This window comes from Ambystoma mexicanum, chromosome 4q (assembly GCF_040938575.1).
Source record: "Ambystoma mexicanum isolate Mex_15411 chromosome 4q, UKY_AmexF1_1, whole genome shotgun sequence".
NCBI classification, from domain to species: Eukaryota; Metazoa; Chordata; class Amphibia; order Caudata; family Ambystomatidae; genus Ambystoma; species Ambystoma mexicanum.
Window position 1 is genome coordinate 801,495,524 of NC_090928.1, and position 26,853 is coordinate 801,522,376.

The window sequence follows — 26,853 nt, forward strand, 5'->3', positions numbered from 1 at the left end:
AGCATTAGCCAGAAACAACAAGTGAACACTGAAAACAAACAAACAAATAAACTGTAGCATAACAGAAAAAGGTTTTTTTTTATCCAACATGGATTTTTTTTTCTCCCACAGACCCAATGATTTTAGCAACAAACACAGAAACTGAGCAAACTGCACAGTACTCTGGTTTGTAATCTACTAAATATGAGGGTCCAAACAAAAATCGTTGATTATACAATGTAATAAGTCATTACAAAATACTCATACTAACATGCTATTTTCTTTTATCACAGAAATGAACAAGAAGTACATGTACGCCAGTTACTAAACCAAACAGTAAGTGTATTATAATAAGTACAACAATCGCAGCATATCACACCCATAGTGGCTTATAACTTTGTTCCTTATAAATTTGTTTTTGACTCAAAGTTATAAGCAACTATGACTGTGATATGCTCTGGTGGTTGTGGCCAGGGCATAGAGTCTTGGGTGCATAGGCCAAACATTTCAACTATGGCCTATGGAAGCTTTTAATGTCCGCGGACATTATGAGTGTTTCAACTTGCCAGCGAAAAATATGGAAAGCGTCCTCAGAACACCCCCATATTTTATTTGCGAACATTTCAGGACACTGCAAATGTTCTTAGAACACATTCAACTTGCCAGTGAACAATACGGACAGCATCTTCAGGACACCCCTACGAACATTTCAGGACACCGCAACAGTTCTTAAAACACTTTCAACTTGACAATGAACAATACAGACAGCGTCCTCAGAACACCCCCATTGCGTTTATTTGAGAACATTTCAGGACACCGCAAGTGTTCTTAGAACACATTCAACTTGCAAGAGAACAATACGGACAGCGTCCAAGAACACACCCATTTTTTATTTGCGAACATTTCAGGACACCGTGAGTGTTCTTAGAACACATTCAACTTGCCAGCGAACAATATGGGCAGCGTCTTCAGGGCACCCCCTACGAACATTTCAGAACACCGCAAGGGTTCTTAGAACACTTCCAACTTGACAACGAACAATACGGACAGCGTCCTCAGGACACCCCCGAACAATACGGATAGAATCTTCAGGACACACCCTACGAACATTTCAGGACATCGCAAGGGTTCTTAGAACACTTTCAACTTGACAACGAACAATATGGACAGCGTCCTCAGGACACCCCCATTTTGTTTATTTACAAACATTTCAGGACACCACGAGTGTTCTTAAAACACATTCAACTTGCCAGTGAACAATACAGACAGCGTCCTCAGGAAACCCCCATTTTGTTTATTTATGAACATTTCAGAACACCGCGAGTATTCTTGTATGTATGTATGTATGTATTTAGTTTTTATATAGCGCCGATAGCCCACAGGCCTCAGGGCGCTTGTACATAAAACACTGCTCCTGCAAGACCAAAGACAGACAACACGTATGGGACGAACAAACGGTACAGCTAGCTAATAAGCGACACGAACTCTAACTAGGACCTGCGCCCACGGATTCTTAGAACACATTCAACTTCCCATCGAACAATACGGACAGCATCCTCAGGACACCCCCATTTGTTTATTTACGAACATTTCAGGACACCACGAGTGATCTTAGAACACATTCAACTTGCCAGAGAACAATACGGACAGCGTCTTCAGGACACCCCCTACAAACATTTTAGGGCACTGCAAGTTTTCTTAGAACACTTTCAACTTGCCAAAGAACAATACGGACAGCGTCCTCAGGACATCCCCATTTTGCTTATTTGCGAACATTTCAGGACACTGCAAGTGTTCTTAGAACATATTCAACTTGCCAGCGAACAATACGGACAGCGTCTTCAGGACACCCCATACGAACATTTCATGACACTGCAACAGTTCTTAGAACACTTTCAACTTGACAACGAACAATACGGACAGCGTCCTCAGAACACCCCATTTCGTTTATTTGCGAACATTTCAGGACACCGCGAGTGTCCTTAGAACAAATTCAACTTGCAAGAGAACAATACGGACAGCGTCCTCAGAACACCCCCATTTTTTTATTTGCGAACATTTCAGGACACCGTGAGTGTTCTTAGAACACATTCAACTTGCCAGCGAACAATATGGGCAGCGTCTTCAGGACACCCCCTACGAACATTTCAGAACACCGCAAGGGTTCTTAGAACACTTTCAACTTGACAACGAACAATACGGACAGCGTCCTCAGGAAACCCCCATTTTGTTTATTTACAAACATTTCAGAACACCGTGAGTGTTCTTAGAACACATTCAACTTCCCATTGGCAATACGGACAGCGTCCTCAGGACACCCCCATTTTGTTTATTTGCGAACATTTCAGGACACCGCGAGTGTCCTTAGAACACATTCAACTTGCAAGAGAACAATATGGACAGCGTCCTCAGAACACCCCCATTTTTTTATTTGCGAACTTTTCAGGACACCGTGAGTGTTCTTAGAACACATTCAGCTTGGAGGGAACAATACGAACAGCGTCTTCAGGACACCCCCTACGAACATTTCAGGACACCACGAGTGTTCTCAGAACACTTTAAACTTGACAACGAACAAAACGGACTGCGTCCTCACAACACCCCCATTTTGTTTATTTACGAACATTTCAGGACACCGCGAATGTCCTTAGAACACATTCAACTTGCAAGAAAACAATACGGACAGCGTCCTCAGAACACCTCCATTTTGTTTATTTACGAACATTTCAGGACACCACGAGTGTTCTTAGAACACATTCAACTTGCCAGAGAACAATACGAACAGCGTCTTCAGGACACCCCCTACGAACATTTCAGGACACCACGAGTGTTCTCAGAACACTTTAAACTTGACAACGAACAAAATGGACTGCGTCCTCACAACACCCCCATTTCGTTGATTTGCGAACATTTCAGGACACCGCAAGTGTTCTTAGAACACATTCAACTTGCAAGAGAACAATACGGACAGCGTCCAAGAACACCCCCATTTTTTATTTGCGAACATTTCAGGACACCGTGAGTGTTCTTAGAACACATTCAACTTGCCAGCGAACAATATGGGCAGCGTCTTCAGGGCACCCCCTACGAACATTTCAGAACACCGCAAGGGTTCTTAGAACACTTTCAACTTGACAACGAACAATACGGACAGCGTCCTCAGGACACCCCCGAACAATACGGATAGCGTCTTCAGGACACACCGTACGAACATTTCAGGACATCGCGAGGGTTCTTAGAACACTTTCAACTTGACAACGAACAATATGGACAGCGTCCTCAGGACACCCCCATTTTGTTTATTTACAAACATTTCAGGACACCACGAGTGTTCTTAAAACACATTCAACTTGCCAGTGAACAATACAGACAGCGTCCTCAGGAAACCCCCATTTTGTTTATTTATGAACATTTCAGAACACCGCGAGTATTCTTAGAACACATTCAACTTCCCATCGAACAATACGGACAGCGTCCTCAGGACACCCCCATTTGTTTATTTACGAACATTTCAGGACACCACGAGTGATCTTAGAACACATTCAACTTGCCAGAGAACAATACGGACAGCGTCTTCAGGACACCCCCTACAAACATTTTAGGGCACTGCAAGTTTTCTTAGAACACTTTCAACTTGTCAAAGAACAATACGGACAGCGTCCTCAGAACACCCCATTTCGTTTATTTGCGAACATTTCAGGACACCGCGAGTGTCCTTAGAACAAATTCAACTTGCAAGAGAACAATACGGACAGCGTCCTCAGAACACCCCCATTTTTTTATTTGCGAACATTTCAGGACACCGTGAGTGTTCTTAGAACACATTCAACTTGCCAGCGAACAATATGGGCAGCGTCTTCAGGACACCCCCTACGAACATTTCAGAACACCGCAAGGGTTCTTAGAACACTTTCAACTTGACAACGAACAATACGGACAGCGTCCTCAGGACACCCCCGAACAAGACGGATAGCGTCTTCAGGACACGCCCTACGAACATTTCATGACACCGCAAGGGTTCTTAGAACACTTTCAACTTCACAGCGAACAATACGGACAGCGTCCTCAGGAAACCCCCATTTTGTTTATTTACAAACATTTCAGAACACCGTGAGTGTTCTTAGAACACATTCAACTTCCCATTGGCAATACGGACAGCGTCCTCAGGACACCCCCATTTTGTTTATTTGCGAACATTTCAGGACACCGCGAGTGTCCTTAGAACACATTCAACTTGCAAGAGAACAATATGGACAGCGTCCTCAGAACACCCCCATTTTTTTATTTGCGAACTTTTCAGGACAACGTGAGTGTTCTTAGAACACATTCAGCTTGCCAGCGAACAATATGAACAGCGTCTTCAGGACACCCCCTACGAACATTTCAGGACACCACGAGTGTTCTCAGAACACTTTAAACTTGACAACGAACAAAACGGACTGCGTCCTCACAACACCCCCATTTTGTTTATTTACGAACATTTCAGGACACCGCGAATGTCCTTAGAACACATTCAACTTGCAAGAAAACAATACGGACAGCGTCCTCAGAACACCTCCATTTTGTTTATTTACGAACATTTCAGGACACCACGAGTGTTCTTAGAACACATTCAACTTGCCAGAGAACAATACGAACAGCGTCTTCAGGACACCCCCTACGAACATTTGAGGACACCACGAGTGTTCTCAGAACACTTTAAACTTGACAACGACCAAAATGGACTGCGTCCTCACAACACCCCCATTTTGTTTATTTACGAACATTTCAGGACACCACAAGTGTTCTTAGAACACATTCAACTTGCAAGAGAACAATACGGACAGCATCCTAAAAACACCCCCATTTTTATATTTGCGAACATTTCAGGACACCGCAAGTGTTCTTAGAACACTTTCAACTTGACAACGAACAATACGGACAGCGTCCTCAGGACACCCCCATTTTGTTTATTTCCGAACATTTCAGGACACCGCGAGTGTTCTTAGAACACATTCAACTTGCCATCGGACAATACGGACAGCATCCTCAGGACACCCCCATTTTGGTTATTAGCGAACATTTAAGGACACCGCAAGTGTTCTTAGAAAACATTTAACTTGCCATCGAACAATATGGACAGCGTCCTCAGGACACCCCCATTTTGTTTATTTACAAACATTTCAGGACACCCCAAGTGTTCTTATAACACATTCAACTTGCAAGAGAACAATACGGACAGAGTCCTCAGAACACCCCTATTTTTTTTATTTGCGAACATTACAGGACACCGCGAGTGTTCTTAGAACACATTCAATTTGCCAGCAATCAATATGGACAGCGTCTTCAGGACACCCCCTACGAACATTTCAGGACACCGCGAGTATTCTTAGGACACTTTCAACTTGTCAAAGAACAATACGGACAGCGTCCTCAGGACACCCCCATTTTGTTTATTTGCGAACATTTCAGGACACTGCGAGTGTTCTTAGAACACATTCAACTTCCCAATGAACAATACGGACAGCGTCCTCAGGACACCCCCATTTTGTTTATTTGTGAACATTTCAGGACACCGCAAGTGTTCTTAGAACACATTCAACTTGCCATCGAACAATATGGACAGCGTCCTCAGGACACCCCCATTTTGTTTATTTGCGAACATTTCAGGACACCGCGAGTGTTCTTAGAACACATTCAACTTGCCATCGAACAATACGGACAGTGTCCTCAGGACACCCCCATTTTGTTTATTTACCAACATTTCAGGACACCACAAGTGTTCTTATAACACATTCAACGTGCAAGAGAACAATACGGACAGTGTCCTCAGAACACCCCCATTTTTTTATTTGCGAACATTTCAGGACACCGCGAGTGTTCTTAGAACACATTCAACTTGCGAGCGAACAATACGGACAGCGTCTTCAGGACACCACCTACGAACATTTCAGGACACCGCAAGTATTCTTAGAACACTTTAAACTTGTCAAAGAACAATAAGGACAGCCTCCTCAGGACACCCCCATTTTGTTCATTTACGAACATTTCAGGACACCACGAGTGTTCTTAGAACACATTAAACTTGCAAGAGAACAATAGGGACAGTGTCCTCAGAGCACCCCCTTGTGTTTATTTGCGAACATTTCAGGACACCGCGAGTGTTCTTAGAACACATTCAACTTGCCATCAAACAATATGGACAGCGTCCTCAGGACACCCCCATTTTGTTTATTTACGAACATTTCAGGAAACCACAAGTGTTCTTATAACACATTCAACTTGCAAGAGAACAATAGGGACAGTGTCCTCAGAGCACCCCCATTTTTTTATTTGCGAACATTTCAGGACACCGCAAGTGTTCTAAGAACACATTCAACTTGCCAGTGAACAATACGGACAGCCTCTTCGGTACACCCCCTACGAACATTTCAGGACACCGCGAGTCTTCTTAGAACGCATTCAACTTCCCATCGAACAATACGGACAGCGTCTTCAGGACACCCCCATTTTGTTGATTTGCGAACATTTCAGGACACCGCAAGTGTTCTTAGAACAGATTCAACTTGACAACGAACAATACGGACAGTGTCCTCAGAACACCCCCATTTCGTTGATTTGCGAACATTTCAGGACACCGCAAGTGTTCTTAGAACACATTCAACTTGCAAGAGAACAATACGGACAGTGTCCTCAGAACACCCCCATTTTTTTATTTGCGAACATTTCAGGACACCGTGAGTGTTCTTAGAACACATTCAACTTGCCAGCCAACAATATGGGCAGCGTCTTCAGGACACCCCCTACGAACATTTCAGAACACCGCAAGGGTTCTTAGAACACTTTCAACTTGACAATGAGCAATACGGACAGCGTCCTCAGGAAACCCCCATTTTGTTTATTTATGAACATTTCAGAACACCGTGAGTGTTCTTAGAACACATTCAACTTCCCATCGAACAATACGGACAGCGTCCTCAGGACACCCCCATTTTGTTTATTTATGAACATTTCAGGACACCACGAGTGTTCTTAGAACACATTCAACTTGACAGAGAACAATACGAACAGTGTCTTCAGGACACCCCCTACGAACATTTCAGGACACCACGAGTGTTCTCAGAACACTTTAAACTTGACAACGAACAAAATGGACTGCGTCCTCACAACACCCCCATTTTGTTTATTTACGAACATTTCAGGACACCACAAGTGTTCTTATAACATATTCAACTTGCAAGAGAATAATACGGACAGTGTCCTCAGAACACCCCCATTTTTTTATGTGCGAACATTTCAGGACACCGCGAGTGTTCTTAGAACACATTCAACTTGCCAGCGAACAATACAGACAGCGTCTTCAGGACACCCCCTACGAACATTGCAGGACACCGCGAGTATTCTTAGAACACTTTCAACTTGTCAAAGAACAATACGGACAGCGTCCTCAGGACACCCCCATTTTGTTTATTTGCCAACATTTCAGGACACCGCGAGTGTTCTTAGAACACATTCAACTTCCCAACGAACAATATGGACAGCGTCCTCAGGACACCCCCATTTTCTTTATTTACGAACATTTCAGGACACCGTGAGTGTTCTTAGAACACATTCAACTTCCCATCGAACAATACGGACAGCGTCCTCAGGACACCCCCATTTTGTTTATTTACGAACATTTCAGAACACCACAAGTGTTCTTAGAACACATTAAACTTGCATGAGAACAATACAGACAGCGTCCTCAGAACACCCCCATTTGTTTATTTGCAAACATTTCAGGACACCGTGAGTGCTCTTAGAACACATTCAACTTGCCAGCGAACAATACGGACAGCATCTTCAGGACACCCCCTACGAACATTTCAGGACACCGCAAGTATTCTTAGAACACTTTCAACTTGTCAAAGAACAATACAGACAGCGTCCTCAGGACACCCCCATTTTGTTTATTTGCGAACATTTCAGGACACCACGAGTGTTCTTAGAACACATTCAACTTGCCATCGAACAATATGGACAGCGTCCTCAGGACACCCCTATTTTGTTTATTTACGAATATTTCAGGACACCACAAGTGTTCTTATAACACATTCAACTTGCAAGAGAACAAAACGGACAGCGTCCTCAGAACACCCCCATTTTTTTATTTGTGAACATTTCAGGACACCGCGAGTGTTCTTAGAACACATTCAACTTTCCAACGAACAATACGGACAGCGTCCTCAGGACACTCCCATTTTGTTTATTTACGAACATTTCAGGACACCATGAGTGTTCTTAGAACACATTCAACTTCCCATCGAACAATACGGACTGCGTCCTCAGGACACCCCCATTTTGTTTATTTACAAAAATTTCAGGACACCACGAGTGTTCTTAGAACACATTCAACTTACCAGAGAACAATACGGCAGCGTCTTCAGGACACCCCCTACGAACATTTCAAGACACCGCGAGTGTTCTTAGAACACTTTAAACTTTACAACAAACAATACGGACACCGTCCTCAGGACAACGTGAGTGTTCTTAGAACAGTTTCAGCTTTCTTGCGAACAAAACAGACACATATTGCATCCTCAGAACACCCCCCCCATTTAGTCTATTTAGAACATTTCAGAACAGCCGTGTTCTCCGCAGACAAATCGGACAGAACAAGAGCATCCACCACATAAAAAAACACAACATTTAACACTCTCCCACCCTCCCCAAACACTCTTACACACCAACACACTCTACTAAATACAAATTTTAAACCAAGTTTCACTGCGCTGTCCGTGGACGTCCGCGAATCCAAGATGGCGGGCGCTACCGAAAATCTGACGCGCTTCACGCTCCACGCCGTCCAATCAGCGAACACGTCGCATGTCCGGGGACATCCCGCAAGCCGATTGGCCAATCAGGACACTGTCCGCGGAGCAAACAGGGAAGTGTGTCCACAGACCGAACACAGATATCACTAATTTTTTATGACCTACTTTTTGGTGATTTTTAAAAAAACTACTGGACGGATTTTTACCAAATCTGCAAAAGCACGCTTTCGGGACCAAGCCACTACTCCTGGTCCAAATTTGGTGAAAATCCGTCCAGCGGTTTGGTCTGTAGTTTTTTCCCCATTCAGTCTATGGTAAAAAAAAAAGTTTTGGGACCCCCCCTATAACTCCCCCCCCCCGGACGAATCCTCATCAAACTTTGCAAACAAATTCAGAGCGGGCGATATACTTTGTTTGCAAAGTTTGGTGAGGATTCGTCCAGGGGGAGCAAAGTTATAAGCCGCCCACAAAGTGCTCTTCCTATGGAAACAGCAACTTAACCATAACTACATGGCCACTACCCTGAATGTGAATATATATATATATATATATATATGTGAATGACGTGTTTATAAGAAAGTGCATATTATGTGTGATTTTCAAAAAATGTATCTGTAAAGTTAATTTTAGGTTTGTATTGCCAGCCTGACTACTTGACTTGTAGTTTCAATTACAGAGCAACACAGTATATACTAACCCCCACCCACACACAATGGGCCTCATTACAAGTGTGTCGGTCCAGTAACAACGGTGCCGGTAAGCATACCAGCACTGTTGTTACCGGAGCGGCACACTCCGAGTTCTGTGAGCGGCTGCCGTCCCACCCACCAGGTCAGACTTGGCAGGCGGGACGGCAGCCGCTGACAGAATTTGACAGAAGGACCGGCACTGTTGCACATGGTGCCAGTGCTTCCTTCGTCCCCATTCCAATTGAGTCATAAGGGACTCAAATGAGAATGGGGAGTAACATTTTTCAGCGCCTGACTTCACGGATCGCCGGGGCTGTAATGCCCTGGTCATTTCGTGAAGTGAGGCTCTGGAAAAAATGACAACTCCGGCGACAGACAGCCAGATTTGAGGCCCATTGTTAAGTTCGGAAAGGTAAATTGCATTATGTGGGGCAAAAGGTAGTGGAACTGGAGAGAATCGAAAAATGATAAATGTAAAAAAACACAGCCAATCTTGTTAGAGTCCTCTCAAGAACAAGAGGTTACAGGCTGGTCCCTTTGCAAAATCAGTGGTGGAAAAATGATCTACATATCATGCATGTGCCTCTAGAAGGCTGAAAGAGATGGGGCAACAAGTAATAAGTTAAATCTTTGTCTCCCAGTGTTTAAAATGTGTGTCAATTACCATATCTGGATTGTGTTACATCACAATCATGATCAGTGAGTGGGGTTTGACTTGAGACAGAGGCCCTCAGAAGTCTCTGGGAAGTCTGTGGGATCGTGCATTTAGACGGAAGATTGGGATGAGTTGTAGATAGCCTGGAAAAAAGTCGTTGTCTTGGAGAGGCTGGTGGGGCTAGTGCAAAATCAGTTGGATTTCAGTGAATGGCTTTGGAAAAATGGTACACGTGTCAGGTTTTAATGTTGTGATCACTTTGGGGGTTATTACGAGTTTGGAGGCAGCCACGTCGCTAATAGCTAATAACGCCGTGGCTGCCTCCAAACTCGTGTGCCTGGGTCCGAGTACTCAGAATGGGGATTTACCGGGCCATTCCAACCTTGGAGGACCCGGTAAATCCCCATTCTGAAAACCATTCTCCATTCCCATTCGAGCCCCCATAGGGCTCAATGGGAATGGGGAAGGAGCTAATAACGGGCCTGCAAATAGTGGGCCCGTTATTAGCTCTCTGGTCCCTTAGCGGGTCCCGCTAAGGGCGGCTGGTAAAACCAGCCGGCCTTTGTGGGACCCGCTAAGGGACCTCGCAATGCGGCAGTAGGGGGTTAACAGCACTGGCATCCTTACCGGTACCGTTAACCCCCAAGCGCCATACTTGTAATGACCCCCCTTATCTCTATGTGTGAAATAAGTGAGAGACTATAGAGCTCTAGAGATCTTCCAGGATATACCGATGCTATGATCAATCACAACTCAGGACATAGGCCTGGATGAATTTGTTCTCTTTGATATTTTTTACTGAGTACAAGTTAGCTCTTTTCAAATCTAGTGGTGAAAGTAATTTTACAAAAAGTGGAATAGCTACAAATCATGTGCTTTGACATTATTCTGACTCCAGATCATGATACAACAGACAAGATAGCTCGCAGGAACGACAGTGATAGGATTAATCTGAATTAAATCACACAAGTAAACTGTAACACATCTACCAATTATGCAAGGAAGGTGGGAATGAGTGGAAATGATACTGATGCCTAAGATGTAGATGGGAATGACTGGAGGTGTTTACCAGACATGCTAAAGAATCATATCATGCAACTTTCCTGATAGCCATCCCCAGCAAGGGAAAATCGTGGACTGGAATTCCAGAGGATACATTACTTGATCAACAATCCCGTAGGAAAACCATGGTTGAGTAAGCTTGAAATAATATTACTACAAGAAACGTGGTTAAACAAGAATTTGCAAAATGTGCAGATTGACAACATCACTGCCTATAGCAATCTTGTAATCAAAGGTCAATTTGGATGGACGAAAGGTGGTCTGTAAGTAACATTGTGAAATAAATATCCTTCATACACTTTTAAAAGATAGAGCAGGGAAAAACATAGCAGCTGGTGCCTTTTTACATCAGAAAAAACAACATGAAACTGTGATGAAGATAAACGTTCCTGCAGATCTTCTATAGTGGGGTAGGACAGCAGGTAATCTTAAAAAACGTGTAAGAGTGTTGGTTTACTACATGTTCAGATGGTCTGGTCACTTGTTGGAGGGGGGGCTCAATGCTGAATGTCTGGCAGAAATCAAAGAACATGAAGGTAGAAATGAAGCCCTTAAATTAATCCCCAAGGCACATTCATTGCAAAAGATAGCGAGTTACAATGGGCAGCTGTGGGCCACCATTTTTCAAGAGTGGGGGATGGCCAAGCTCAGTGTCAGAATAGAGGGTGATAAATCAGGGAAATTATTTGTTTTGATTTTCCCAGCCTACCCACAATAAATTATAGTTTAGTAAGTGTGTCTTACTGGAAAGATATTGCTAAATTGCAAAGCACTAGAACCTCATTAAGTGACCGTACATACGCTTAAAAGAAAGTTAACTTTTGTAAGCAGGAATCATACCAACATACTAGACTTCTTGTGGTGAACAAACAATTTAATAGGGTGGACGGGTCACATTGAAACATCCACTTGTTTGAGAATGTCATGCTTCATAGTTATTGTGACTGGGTGGATATGATAAAAGAAAGGAACGTGCCCCAATTAATCATGGTATATGTAGAACTCATAAACATATGGAAGGATGAATTCAAGGGATGTGTATTTAATAGATCTATTGAGGTCAGTGAAGCATCCAAAACTAAATGGGATCGAGAAATCTCTGAAAGCAAGAAATCACCTAAAAAGAAAGTCACAGCCCAATTAAGGAATCTAAGTAATGACGATTATGATAACCTTAAGACAAAGTACATCACATCCTATACAAAATGGATCAAAAATCATAAGAAACACGATAGACAGAGGAGATGGGATGGGAGAGGATGAAAGGTACTATACTCAGGGAAGACTTGTCATTTCTGGAGGCTAGTTAAAAATGAAAATGATACATTGAAGTCAGCACAGTTGATTCCCATCAAAAGGCGGGGGGATCCATGTCCCATCACTAATTAGGGCCTACAAGTCGAATACTGCTTGCCTAGCGTTTTATGGCACAGGAATTTGGGGCAGTGTAGGTGTGTATAGGCTGGCCATAGCTGAAAATAACTTCTTGCAAAGCATTTTAAAAGTGCCTCAGTCGATCCTTCCCTTTATCATCTATGAGGAAGTTTGGTAACCATATTTTGAAGAACATCTGGGAATGTAGCCAGTCACACTATGGTTCTCAATATGGACTAATTCGGAAAAGGGGTATGACTAAAACATACTGTTGGTTATCATAAATAGAGTCAAAACAGGCTATTTACCTTGGCCGTATTATGTAAAAGAAGAATTAAATAAAAGTGGCTTGGTAGCCTAGTTTACAAAAACCAGACTTGATTCAAGACACCATACAACGTTGATTAGCGATAAATATTTCTTCCCACAACAAACACACATGGAAGAGTTATGTTTAGAGAAACACACAATAAACAATATCTCTCATTACAAACAAGAACAGGTCATGGGCCATATTTATTGCGGAATAGACTTTCTCGTGTGCACTTCTAATAGAATTTTGCTTAAACATAATGCCATTAAAAGATTTTAGAAGAACATGGTGTCATGGGTCGACAGAAAGCGCCGTATGCACACGTACAGTGATGTTCTCATATTTGTATTAATGTGTAATGGTTGGTCTGCTTCTCAGTCGAGAATTTCTTGTCAGCAGCAACGAAATTCGTGTTTCTTTTTAATATACATTTATAGTTGTTAACTGTGCACTTTGTACGATACTTTTAACCAGTCTTGACATACATGAATGATATGTTTCTATTGCAGCAAGTAATACAGTTGTTTTTATTTTCACTTTGATGGAAAGTATGCATTTTCCAAAATGAATTATAATTGATTGATTGATTGATTCTGATTAATGAAGTAAAATGGTCCACTTTTATTAAAATACATTTTCATACTGATCTTTGTAGCTTTGCCCAAACTACAATTTGACTGGAATTGAGGAGCCTACACCTATCAGATTACAAAGTGATAATTAAAATAATTCAACGGTCAAATAAAGCTGACCAGATGGTCTCCCTAATGTGGTCCTTACTCATCAAGTCGAATTTTGGGCCCAGATCCTAATCCCTCTTTATTCAAAATGTATAATCAAAGTAATAATTCCTGGAAAACAGCCGTAACTATCGCAATATTCAAATAGAGGATGTGGGTGGAACTGGGGATCTCTAGGCTAATAGTGCTACTGGACAGTGTAAGCACATTTGTAGCCACAATTATACAAAATAGATTCAAAAATGGACTAGAACAGTGTTAGACTGGATTTCTATACTCTGGCCTGGTGGACAGATGTATAGGAGGCCAACCTAGTTAGTCAACAGGGTCAACTCTGGGAGCTGTATCCAAAACAATCAAAGTAGCATGGGGAGTGGTCAAGGCAAAGTTTCAGGAAGGGTTAATCCTGGTAAGGGTCCACCACGGGTCCACAAGTTAAGTAATCAAGGATTACACTTAGACAAGAAGTTATAAAATCCCTAAATATATATATGGCAAAACACTGTGAAAATGACTAAAAGCAAGTAATAGTATGACACACACTAATAAAATACATATATACAGCCCCTGCAACCTATGCAATAAAATGATAAACCCCCCAAATCACAATACTGAAAAGAAGGTCATGTTTAGATTAGAAATGGCAGTCCACAAATTTAAAATCCAGCCCTATGTTGACTGGGGCCTTGTGCCCTGAAAGTTCACAACGTTCCAAGTAGTTTAGGGAGTTTAAAGATCGTCAAGTGAAGTGTCTTGTGAATGTGAATCCAATAGTCAGGTAAGTATCTATTCTAGTAAATAGAACTGTCCCCAGCTTTTGGAGGGCCTTTGCCAACAAATATTGTCAAAGTCAAAGTCAAACAAAGGAACCATTTTACAAGTATTCCAAACTATTATATACTCTGGTTTCTTCTCAGACTGGCAGGTTTTCAGAGGGTCATCAGAAGTCAGTTTCTGTGCCAGTGGTTCTGTTCACCAGACCACAGGAGTCATGGGTGCATGAGGTGTCCTGCTTGGACACAAAAGCTGGTGTAACCTGTTCTGGTCAAAGAATGCAACTGACACCAATACAGCTCTCCTCTAGGCAGTGGATCAGATATGGGGAAGCCGGTCCCAAAGTTTGTCACACATGCACAGTGACACAAAGGAACGCAGCTGTCACGGTCAGAGTCAGCCTACTATCTAGGGTCCCAATAAAGCTGGAACGCCAATATTTCACAGGCGGGACTATTGTAACATAGGCCGAGAGTCCCCAAAGTTCTGAGCCAAAACACAGAATCACAATGCCTCTACCAAAGTCGCTCATGCTGGAGTTGATCAGTCCAAATGATGGTTCCAGAAACACTTCCGAAGACTCCAGATGGCTGTGCACTGAACAGACATCTGGAATGATTGGTCCCACCTCTCCAAGGGTCGAAGTACACCCGAAAGCCTTCTGAAGGTCCCCCGCCAGACATGGCTCCACTGGTAATGCAACAAATGTTGGCTCCCAGCTCTTCTTAGGACGGGTCCACAGTCTTCCATGGTCTTCAGAGCTGGGTAGATACTTGTCCCCTTGCAGGATTAAGACACCCAAGTAGCATTCTCCTTTTTCTAGTGTTCTCTAAATCTCTTCACGTATACGGCAGGAGTCTTCCCAAACTTTGAGATCAGAGCTTGTTTCAATTTTCAAAGACTTTTCTGTCAGCTTTTGACATGTACATAACAGCACTACAGTCAGAATGGGATAGTCAGCTGAGCAACTATGCAATCCTATCAGCATCACTCACCTCTTGCACCTCACAAACATACTGAAAAGTTACAAGACAATCCATGATGTTACATTAATGAAACATATTGAGCGCACGGTCACCAAAGGTATCATGGCACTGGAAAAGAGAGAAAGGAGGGGGAGAGCAGTAGCTAGAATTTACTGAAATAGATAGTTTCAACAGTTTCCTAAATGCAAGATGATTAGAAGAATTTTTCTGAACCAAAGTAAGATCATTCCACAGTCGGGTGGAGGCAACTGAAAAAGCTCTGTATCCAATTTGGGAGTGGTGAAAAGGGGGAACAACAAGTAAACCTGCAGTTACCAATCGTAACTGCCATGTAGGGAAGTAGCGGGTGAACTTGCTGCAAAGACACTCGACCCCTTGGCCGTGCAGCGCACAGTGTACCATGCATAGAGACTTAAAACAATGCACTAGAATATCAGCAGCTAGCGTAGAGGTTGCAGCACCGTTGAGATATGGCCCCATATGGGGAACCCGTAGCTACTCTAGCCGCCATGTTCTGAAGACACTGAAGTCTCTGGACTAGAGCTTTAGGCTATGCCAGATATAGCAAGTTGCAGTAATCCAAATGGCTAAGCACTAAAACTGTGACCACAGGAGGGCTGAGATGAACTGGAATGAGAGGGAGCACGTTCTTTAGTATTTTAGATTAAAATAACCCAACTGGCAGACTGCAGCCACTCGAGCCTCTATCGAAAATGAGGCAGAGACAACCACACACAGATTCTTCACCTTGACTGATGGAACTGGCAGAGGACCTAAAGAAGAGGGCTAGAAGGAAGACACAGAGAGTGAGGTTTCCATTCAACTTAAGCCAATTGTGGTTCATCCATGCCTCCATGGCATTCAGGCACTGATTCAAGTACAATAACGACTCAGCCTGATCATGATCCAGCCGGGTCTGAGTTTCATCTGCGTAAGAATAGCACCTGATGCCGAAGAAGTGGACGAGACACACAAGAGGCCAGATATAAATATTAAAGAGAATAGGAGACAAGGCAGATACCTCTGGGACACCACAGAAAAGAGCGAAAAGACCCCAAAATAAGGAGGGAGTGAAAGAGTCTGGGTTCTGATGGTCAGGAACAAAGTGAGCCAGGCAAGAACCTGGACAGATATTCCAACTTGGGCCAGGCTGGTGAGCAGGATGGGGTAGTCGACGGTGTCAAAAGCTGTGATATCATTCTTTTCATCATACAGACTGATCAGATCTTTGGGCAATATGGGATGTGAAGAGGATCTGGAACCATTCCTTATGTGGTTGTTGGTCTGCGTTCTAATATGGTGTGGTCTTCATTCCTGTTTTGTAGTTCACCAAGGCATTACTGTTGATAGCCATGATTATATAGTAACATTTTATGGTAATGTTCTTCATTGTATTTTCCTCCTATGTGTTGTACAGATAATTTTTATTTGTGATATAGATGTCATATTTGTGATTGTATTGAAGGTTGAGCACAAAATAAACTTAAATTACCCCTGACCTCCTTTGCCACTCCCACGACGATGATGTCTACTTTTGCATCACAAAAATGATTATAGGTGCCTAGAAATATGACAGTATAGAATCAAGCCTTGACTGAGAAGGGGCAGAGTAAATCACAACCTGGGAAAAACTGAAGTACCGAACACTCAACACACCACAAACTCTCAGGATTTGCCACAGGTGTGTTGCATAGGATTTATTGCATAGCTTTGTTGCAGAAGTTGATCTGAATTGAACATCTCTCGCCATTTTCTTTACTGTTGTTTATGCAGTCGCCAGTATATCCGAGAGAGGCTTAAGGTCACCAATAATGTAATTGTAGGGTAGGACCTGTTAATTCCATGTTTTATCATTGATAGAACCTTGGTATGTTGTGCAGAGGAATATGCTATTGAATAACACATATTATTAGATGTGCGAATTCCACAAATTTAAACTTGGCAGTTGAACACACTTTTTGTTCTTTTTTGTTTACTTGTGATTTGTGAGCATCATTAATATCACCTCTATGGCCTATTACAGGTACTATGTGTTGCTGTAGCAAAGCCTAACAGAGCTCAGCATAGTGAAGAGTTGGAACCTCTGGATGGTTTGATGTTCACAATGTTACCCTACATACAGTACGCCATAAAAATATTAGGCCTCATTACGAGGCTGGCGGGGGACCGGCACCGTTCATTACGGGCTGCCTGATTACGAGGTCCCCTAGCGGGACCCGGAACGGAGGTCTGGTAAAACAAGACGTCCTTTCTGGGTCCCGTGAGGGGACCAAGGAGCTAATAACGGGCCTGTTATTAACAGGCCCGTTATTAGCTCCATCCCCATTCCCATTGAGACCTATCGGGGCTCAAATAGGAATGGGGAATGGTTCTGTGCATGAGGAATTACCGGGTCCTTCAAGGTTGGAATGACCCGGTAATTCCTCATGGAGCCCGGTATGGAGGCAGCCATGGCGCTAATAGCACCATGGCTACCTCCATACTCGTAATGAGGCCCATTGTCTTGGTGAATTGTGATCATTTCCACAATTACATTTGCAGTTATTAGGGATAGAACATAAACCATAAAAGAGCATGGACTATGTACCAATCTGAGATGGGCGTAGGATAGAAACAGTGTTGGTTTGGGGCATGTCTAATCAATTGTATAATAATGTTGATGATGGCATGCATGGGTCTACGGCCATTCCATTGGTTGTTTGGGGCAAAGTATTTGTATCAAAATACCAAAAGCTGACATGAAATCTCATTGCTGTTGTGGAGCAACACTTGAATGCTTTTGTTACATGTAAACCAAACCTGAATAGCATTGGCATATATGGTCTCCACTAACACACCTAAATAATGACACATACGTCTACATTTGTTCCACCAATAATCAAAATGAAAACCAGTCCCTAGACATGAAACAATCTGCAATACGTTCATGAGTGAGAAAGAGGGAACCACAATCACAATGCAAACAACATTGATTGAACCACCCTATACTAAACAGAGCACAACCTCCCATCCATCCAACCAGAACTCTGTTTAAGTCAACTGATTATTTTTTATTTTATTTTATTTATTTATTTGTTACAGTTGTCATTACAACTTTACAAATATGGGCATGCGTTCCATAAAAATGTGTTTAGTTTCCATGATCTAAAATTAGCATTGTTGCATGTGACAAAATACATTCATTTACACTTAAAATTGTATTCAGATTTTGGGATTTGATATGAAATGGTCTGGCAGCAACACTTGCATGCATAATTTTCCTTTGTTCTGATGTTGCCAATGGTTGTTTTCAAGTTCGCTTGCAAGAATGGTGATTTCAGTTCACTTGTTTTTTGGTTCAGGTAAGAAAACATTTAGGTAATTTAAGTAAACCTTTCCAGAAAGAGCCTTCTAGGTAGTCCCATTTCGGTTGATTTTCCAAGAATTTGGATTGTGCTCCGTATGCTATAGCTGGGATGAGCTATTATTTGTGGTGGACCATGGATGCTTGAGAGCGTAATGTTGTCCTTTTGATAAGTCAACTGATTACTACTAGCCCAAAGCTGAAAAGCTTTGGTTTGACCTTGATGTATGAATGATCCGTAGTCAGCATTCCCATCATTTCCTTGGTCATTTTATGAATATCCTCGCCATCATCATAGATGACTGCAAAAAAGGTACAGCCAGACTGATAGCTGAAATACATCCTCAAAATGAAACAGCTCCATTCGAGGCCCTCAGAGAAGTATGCACTCTACAAGTTATTTTACTGCCTGACTCATTTATTCCCTCACTCACTTGCTCCATTACTACCGTACAGCGTCTGAAAAGGGCGGGACAACTAGGAAAAGGGCACTTACCCTCAGGCAGATCTATTGTACCTAAAAATCAAATACAATACACACATAGAATAAAAGGTCTCTAAAGTGCCATAACATGTGACATGATGAGAATAGAAAGTTGCACCACTTTTCATTGGACGTTTAGTATAACATATTAAATTAAATAGTCCCAGTAGACGGACGATTAATCAGCCATTGGCTTCCCATGGCTCACCTGCCATTAGGGATGCAGACATGATTTCAAGGTGGCACATCACAGCATTTCCCACTGATACAAATGCACTCTGTGATGTGTAGTCGTGAGGTGTAGCCTCACCTTATTGGTAAACAATGTATTTTAGAAGGTGTAAGATAAAAGCACAGCATTGCCCACAATGCACTGGGTGAGTTATCCTAGATAGCAACATTACACATTCCAAGATACACTTTACTGAGCTACTAAGAATCTAGAACTGCAATCTGCACTTTTAAACCATCCTCATACTGTCATGCCACATGGCATGCAGCTAGAACCGAAATCTCCTCAAATGTACTGTTATTCATCTATCTATCTATCTATCTATCTATCTATCTATCTATCTATCTATCTATCTATCTATCTATCTATCTATCTATCTATCTATCTATATTCTTGTATTGTGCCACTAACCCGTGGGCCTCAGGGCACACACAGGAGAAAGAAAAGACAGACGACAAAGAAAATTGATGCAGAAGGAATGAAACATAAGAGCACAAAAGAATGACAGGTATTCATCAAGTAGTCCACCAGCAAAAGACAGATGTAAAATACATACGGTTGGAATACAGGAACAAATACTCAGATCGTATAAAAAAGAGAATACTTAACCTTTACCTATATCAAACAGAAAGGTTTTCAGTTTTTTCTTAAACATACAAAGAAGAACTGCTATCCACAAGATATTTGGGCATAGATTTCCATAGAGCAGGAGCCCAGGAATCAAAGCCTGTACCCCCAAATCTCTTTGAGTGGGCTGTGGTTGAACTAAAGTAGTGTTATTACTAGAGCGTAATAAAAGACCAACCGGTTTCTTTTTTATCCTAGCAGTGAGGTATGATGGAGCTTTACAGTACAGGCATTTATACAAAAGGGTCAACCCTTTGTGATGTAGTCGCTGTTGAACCGGTAGCCAATACAGACTGCGCCTTCCCTCAGAAACATACTTATTATGCTTAAGTCCCATCACAGCTTGTACTGCACTATTATGAAACACCTGCAACGTCTTGAGGTTGGCCTGAGAAGTACCAATAAAGAGACTGTTACAGTAGTCCATTTACAATTTACAATCGCAGCTGCGATCAGTGCGAGATTGTCTTTGGATAAATATGGGCGTATCTGCCACAAGAGCTGGATATAGTACTGGCAAGAGGATTTAAAATAACTAGTCTGTCGGTTAAAGGACAGTTGAGGGTCAAAAAAGACCCCTAAGGTTTTTGCAGATTTCGATATATGAATAACGTGTTGACCAATCAAAAAGTTATCATTTTTTATATTCAATTTCTTTAACCTCTGTGGAGTGCCCAATATCAGCAACTCAGTTTTGGCGTTGGTGAGAGCCAAAGAGTTTAACGCCATCCACTTCTGGATTTCAGAGAAGATGTGATTAATGCACTCTAGGTCTTTTTGGTATTCACCAGTGAGTTTATTAAAAATCAACATATCGTCAGCATAATTGGCAAAACAAATGCCCATAGCTGACAGAAGAGCGCAGCGAAGACGTGAGTAAATATTAAAAAGCAAAGTTGAAAGCATGAACCCTGCGGGACGCCCCAAAGTAATATAGAGGCAATGGAGTGAGCATTGTCCTTGGTCACCTTCATGTTCCGTGGACCTAGAAAAGATTTATACCATGATGATGCTTTTGTGGAGCATTTGCCAATTGAGATCAGCCTGTCCGCCAAAAGTTGATGATCAACTAAATCAAACGCGGCGGACAGGTCTAAAAGCAGCAGCAGAACTGTATTAACTTCATCGATAAGACCTGTGATACATGATTTCAAATGCAACAGTGCAGTCTTGGTCCCATAATTAGGACGGAAACCAGACTATTGGGTAGCTAATATATCATGGTCATCGACGAAGGCTTGATATTGGCAGTAGGCAATTTTATCCAAAACTTTCAATATAAAAGGAACATTTGTAATAGGGCAATCATTTCCTGCTTCAGCATGATCTAAGTTTTCCTTCTTAAGCAAGGTAGTAACCCAGGCCTCCTTTATATTCTCGGGGACATATGACTCTTGAAAAGATCGGTTTACAAACATGGAAATCTATGGGGCAAGGGTTTGATTATGTTCTTTAAATAGAATAGCCGGAAGAACATCCCCTTTGCAAGAAGTAGGTTTAAGTTTAGAACCAGTATCAATAACTTCTTCTGTAGAGACAATTCTAAAGGAAAATGCAGGGAGGTCTCTGGCAATACCTGTGCGGTCTATTATGGATGATGGAGGGTCAGAGATAAGTTTAACTTGAGCATTGATATTATTTTGATGAGTTAAAGTTTTATTAACAAAACTATTATGAATATTTTGGCACCACAGACTATCAGCCTGAGGTCTGATTCTATTTTCATGTATTTATTCTGTCATTTGTATAGCGCCTTTCACATGAATTATGGTCTCAATGCGCTGTTGGTTGAAATTGTAACCTATTAGCAAGCTGGGAACCAGAATCTACACTCTAAACATCTCTGGACTTGTGATTGTGGAATATATGAGACCAGAACCTGCTTCTCCCAAGATGCACTGTCCTGATCCACTGTAAGAACTGACACTGGAATCTGACTTGTCGGCCTCATTGATGCTGACATGCTTGACACCATTCAGCCAAAAATAAACCTCCCCAATTGCTAAACAATTGAAAAGATGAAATCAAAACGTGCACGTTGAAGCCTTTCCTGATGTTGCAGTGCTAAATGGCATGCAGCCATAAGCTCCTATCCCACAATGCATCGTGCTGAGCTGCTCGAATAGATAATGCTAGAGTTGAACTTGGATTTTGCCATAATTGTGCCCACCTTTCTATTTTCAGTAACTGCTCATTGAAAAACATGGCTTCTTTTTTTAATTTAAAATGTGCATAACAGATTTTAAGCAAGACATATGATTCTATTTTAGTGTCACGAGATAATGTAAAGAGGCTGCAAAAATCAAGGTTATGATGGAAAAATTATCAAAGCAAGTCTTCCATAGATTTCCGAGAACAGAATAAAATTTACACTGCATATAAAACAAACCACCTGGAGACTTCAAACTTAATTAGTTTACAATAAGCAATGTCGTGTACCTAGCCTCGGTATTAAATTAGCTTGACAGCTGTTCTAATTACTAAAAAATATCCCGAACATATTTTTTCATGCTTGATGCTGAAGTATAAAATGTACAATGCATGTTCTCTATTTGGAGTGAAGAGGGAATGAGTCAAAAGGAGCCAAGACCATACCAGAAATAAAGTGATATGTTTCATGATTTGTTTTCCATTTTACTATCATTATATTACTGAGCAACCTGTTCGCGAATTTCAAAGATTTTTGTTTCGTAAAGACACGCTTATGTTATTTCTATGTTAATTTGGGCATTCACTTGTACAATTTTTTATGTTTATCGAAACTGCGACCATACTTTATCTCAGTAGATTAGGTCATGTTTTTTACTGAAACGCGGGCTCTCTTGGGAAAACTGTGAAAGCACTGTCACTCATTTCTGATGGTTTATTGAAAACGTAGATACCTCAGTGGATATATGCTGTTTTAAATGAATATTCAGAACAGAGTTCTATAGCAATTAATAAAGAACTATAATTATGCAATGATCCGTTGCCTAGCACATAGAGTATTCACATGATTTACTTATAATATCAAAATGGTGCCTCCTAAAACACAACTCCAATTAATTGATTGGGCTGTCGGGGGAGGATAGCTCAGGGGCAACGTGCATGACTTGGAAGCAAGACGACACGGAGCACCACAGATTCGATCACCGGGTCCGTGTTTAGAAACCTCTGGGTATTAAGTGCGTTATAAATAACGTATTATATTAATTGTCCAACGTTTTTTTGGTTCAAGTGTATCTCCTTTTATGCACCACAGAAAGGTGCTGCCCAACCAGTAAAGGGCTTCAGCATGTATGCCTATTGAATGTGCATATTCAGATGTCTTTTTTCACTCACTTTGCACATTTGTAAAATTAGTACCCGGTGAGGGTCAACCAGATTGTTACAATCAATCTGATTGACTCTTGTGGGGGCTTTACCCGACCAGGATTCCTTCTCGTTCCTTTCCTTTTTGCCCCCTGGCGGGGGGTGTGGCAACCCCTTAGCAAATGAGGAGGCTCGGAACAGGGTAATCCCTGCTCGGAGCCACCACACGGCTGGAGGCTGCCATCTTCCCCCGCTGGAGATTCAAGTGTTTTCTCCCCCCATCTTAACAATCCTCTCCCCGCCCTCCCAACCCCACTTACCTTCTTTTTTGTCCTTTTTCAGGAGCAAACGCGCTGGGAAAACTTCTGCCCCCAGCGCTCCTGACCCACGACAGGCCATCATGGAAAGGAAGAAGGGACTATGTGCAGTCTCTTGAAAAGATGTTGACCCGCACGTCACACTATCTCCTGAGTCTAGTCAGTAATATTCAATGTATTATCAAGTCTTGGTTAATCAAATCAAGAGACCATATATAGGTGAGGTTTATTAACACTCTTTATCAGCCGACACGTGTTTCGACATAGGCATCATCTTCAAGGCTAGTTTCTTCTATGTCTATATTAGTGATGTCCTGTTAGGTATTACATTTAGATTGCCATCTAAAAAAAAGGAGCAAACTTGCCCATACATTTGTTTATCAAATGTCAACCCAAAGTCCCACTCTCCGTATCAAACTCTAAAATGTGACTAGTGACAAAGGTGCCCAAAATGCTGATTTTTGTTAAATTAATGATACTGGAGTACCTTTAAAACGTTAATTAATAAAATAATCTAAAATGTTCTTTCATTGGCAGTTGTCAAAAATGCATTCAACGATCATAAACTCCTTCTCAAATATAATAACCTGAGCATTGCTTCTTCACAGCGAACAAGTTCCTTTGCATATGTTGTAAACATGGAGTTCAATAGAAGATCACTTTGAAGTCTGATTAACAGGCAGACTGGGAGGAGGCTGAGCGCCATTGGGGAAGAGAATAGTTTACAATAACAAAATATTTTACCAAGTTGGAAAATTAGAATGCTAGTACATATCTCCAATAACCTTATTATTAGCGGTGTGTTTCTCAGAGTGAGCTCTTTGGTTACACAAATGTATCATAACCCTTGTATGTATGTAGTGGCTGGATCAATCCCAACAACCATGAATGGATGTTTAATTCCCTTACCTTTGAGCAGAATTGTGACTTCTTACTAGATCAAAATCCACAAAGACCAAATACAGTGGGGGTCTGTGTTCTGTTGTTCTGCACCCTAAGAAGCAATAACAGCACAAGAAGTTTAGAAAGAAACCTTGATAGAAAACTGGAGTGTGGTATAGGGAGTTTATGCGGTAATCAGTCCACTCAGCTAAAAGAATGAGGAGATCATGTTTATATGCGTTCTTTAGAGGAATCAGTAAGGAAATGTGTCTACAGTTGACTCTGGAAGCATTCCCCACCCCTTTTTCATATATTGGGTTGAGGTGAGTGCCACACCATGTATCCAATATAACAATCACCATCCTTACTGCCCCACACAATGATATGAAAACACCTTAGATTTGTTATATTTAGAGCTATGTTTTATAACTCCAATGTGCCCATTTTCAGAAGACGTTCTAAGCCTAATGGTTATACCAATTGCTGACCCATCATTATAATTTCTAATTATATTATCTCCAACATAGTTAGTGCTATATTTGCTCACCTTTAAATACAATTTTTAAACATATTTTCTAAACACTAACTCTGATTTTACTACTTCCCTTTTAACCTCAGATCACACTACCTCACCATTCACCAAAGCCCAACACCCTTTGCTACTGTTATTTTGTATTGCCTGCAATATACCCACCTGGTAACTTCAACGTACTATATCATTTGTTGCAAAGTATGATAAAATTCTTTATACATAATTTTTCTCTTCTATTGAACTGTTCTTTTAATTCCCATGGAATTACCCCTTTTCTTTTATTCTAATTACTTGTGGGTCTCCCTGAAACATTTTCACATGCAATTAATGTTAGGCTTTGCCAATTCTCATTAATACTCCCAAATACTAAGGTCTTAACTATTCTCTGTTTTACAATTCAGATTACTCACAATTCGCTCACTCCTTGTAATCTGTAATTTGTAGATAAATTGGTCATCCTAATAAATTCCACCCCACCATGTTTTTACTACCATGGACTAAACACATTGATATTCCCTTGAGAGTTTCACCAACCGGCTCTCAATTCCCCTTTGATTCTCATTGCTGTCACCATTAAGCTTTCTATGTGCTTACCTTCAACAACTTAAAACATCAATGGGAATTGATCCTCGCAATTTAAAACTCCCAATATTATTATTTTGTCCAAAGAACAGACGAAATGAAGATATAGGGCTGATTCATGGAATAATTAGCGTGGTAAATAGAGACTTTGGCACCCAACTGCATGCAAATTCATGTTTGTCGATTCATGGAATTGACTGTGCAGCACTTTTTTGTACTTTGCATGGACTTTGTGCAGACTTGACACGTCTCTGTGAGCGGTCGGCTAAGTACCTTGCACGAGACACCGCGCAGAGCGTGGCTTTCGCAGTGGGCAGGGAAGGGGGGAGAACTCGTAAAATGACGAAGACAAGGGAAAATGTTGGCATTCAGATGGACAGCCCACAAGAAGCACATTGCACGCCCACTATTAATTGGCACGATACGTTTTCATGGATCCAACCAAGCATCCACTCAGCAGGGAAATGGCCACACAAAGCCCTCATTCTATCTGCCACTCAAGGCAGACATACAGACACTTGAGCATCACCACACAGAAGAAAGATCAGATTTAGGGGTTTGTGTATGCATCCAGGGTACCGATCTAACTTAGGGGTGCGTGTGCAGAGTGTAGCAGGGTGAAGGAGCGGTTTATGGGGGTTCACACTTTATGGGAGGATAGGTCCATGGGACCCCCTCTCCGACATGCCCACTTGCGTGAGGCTAGTGGTTCGTCAGAGGCCCACCATGCACCTGTGCTCAGTCGACAGGGCTGCTGCTGTCGACACACAGGGTCAATCGGATTGTACTGTAACACACCATTTTAAAAGCTTCAAGACTCCATTTTAGATAGAAACAACCGAAACCCCACTGAAACAGTCTGCTTGCAAAAAGCTGCAGCTTGGCCCCCGCTCACTGCGCGCAGGGAGACATGCATTCCCCGGACGCCTCCACCACATGTCAGATCCACTGGAGGGCCGTTCTCACGAGCAACCAGACACGAGCAAATATCAGAACAAACACTGTATCATTTACCTTCCGCAGTACATATCTGTCCCCGAAGTGACCTGACTCGCGGTTCAAGTCTGGAAAATAACAAGAACCATCCCAATTGAACAGGCCTCGACCCGGCATCTAACCCCTACCATTTAAAATATATGGTGTCAATACCCTCCTTGTATGAACCCCTGCCTATGTTTCCCTCATGAAGTGTTAATCGC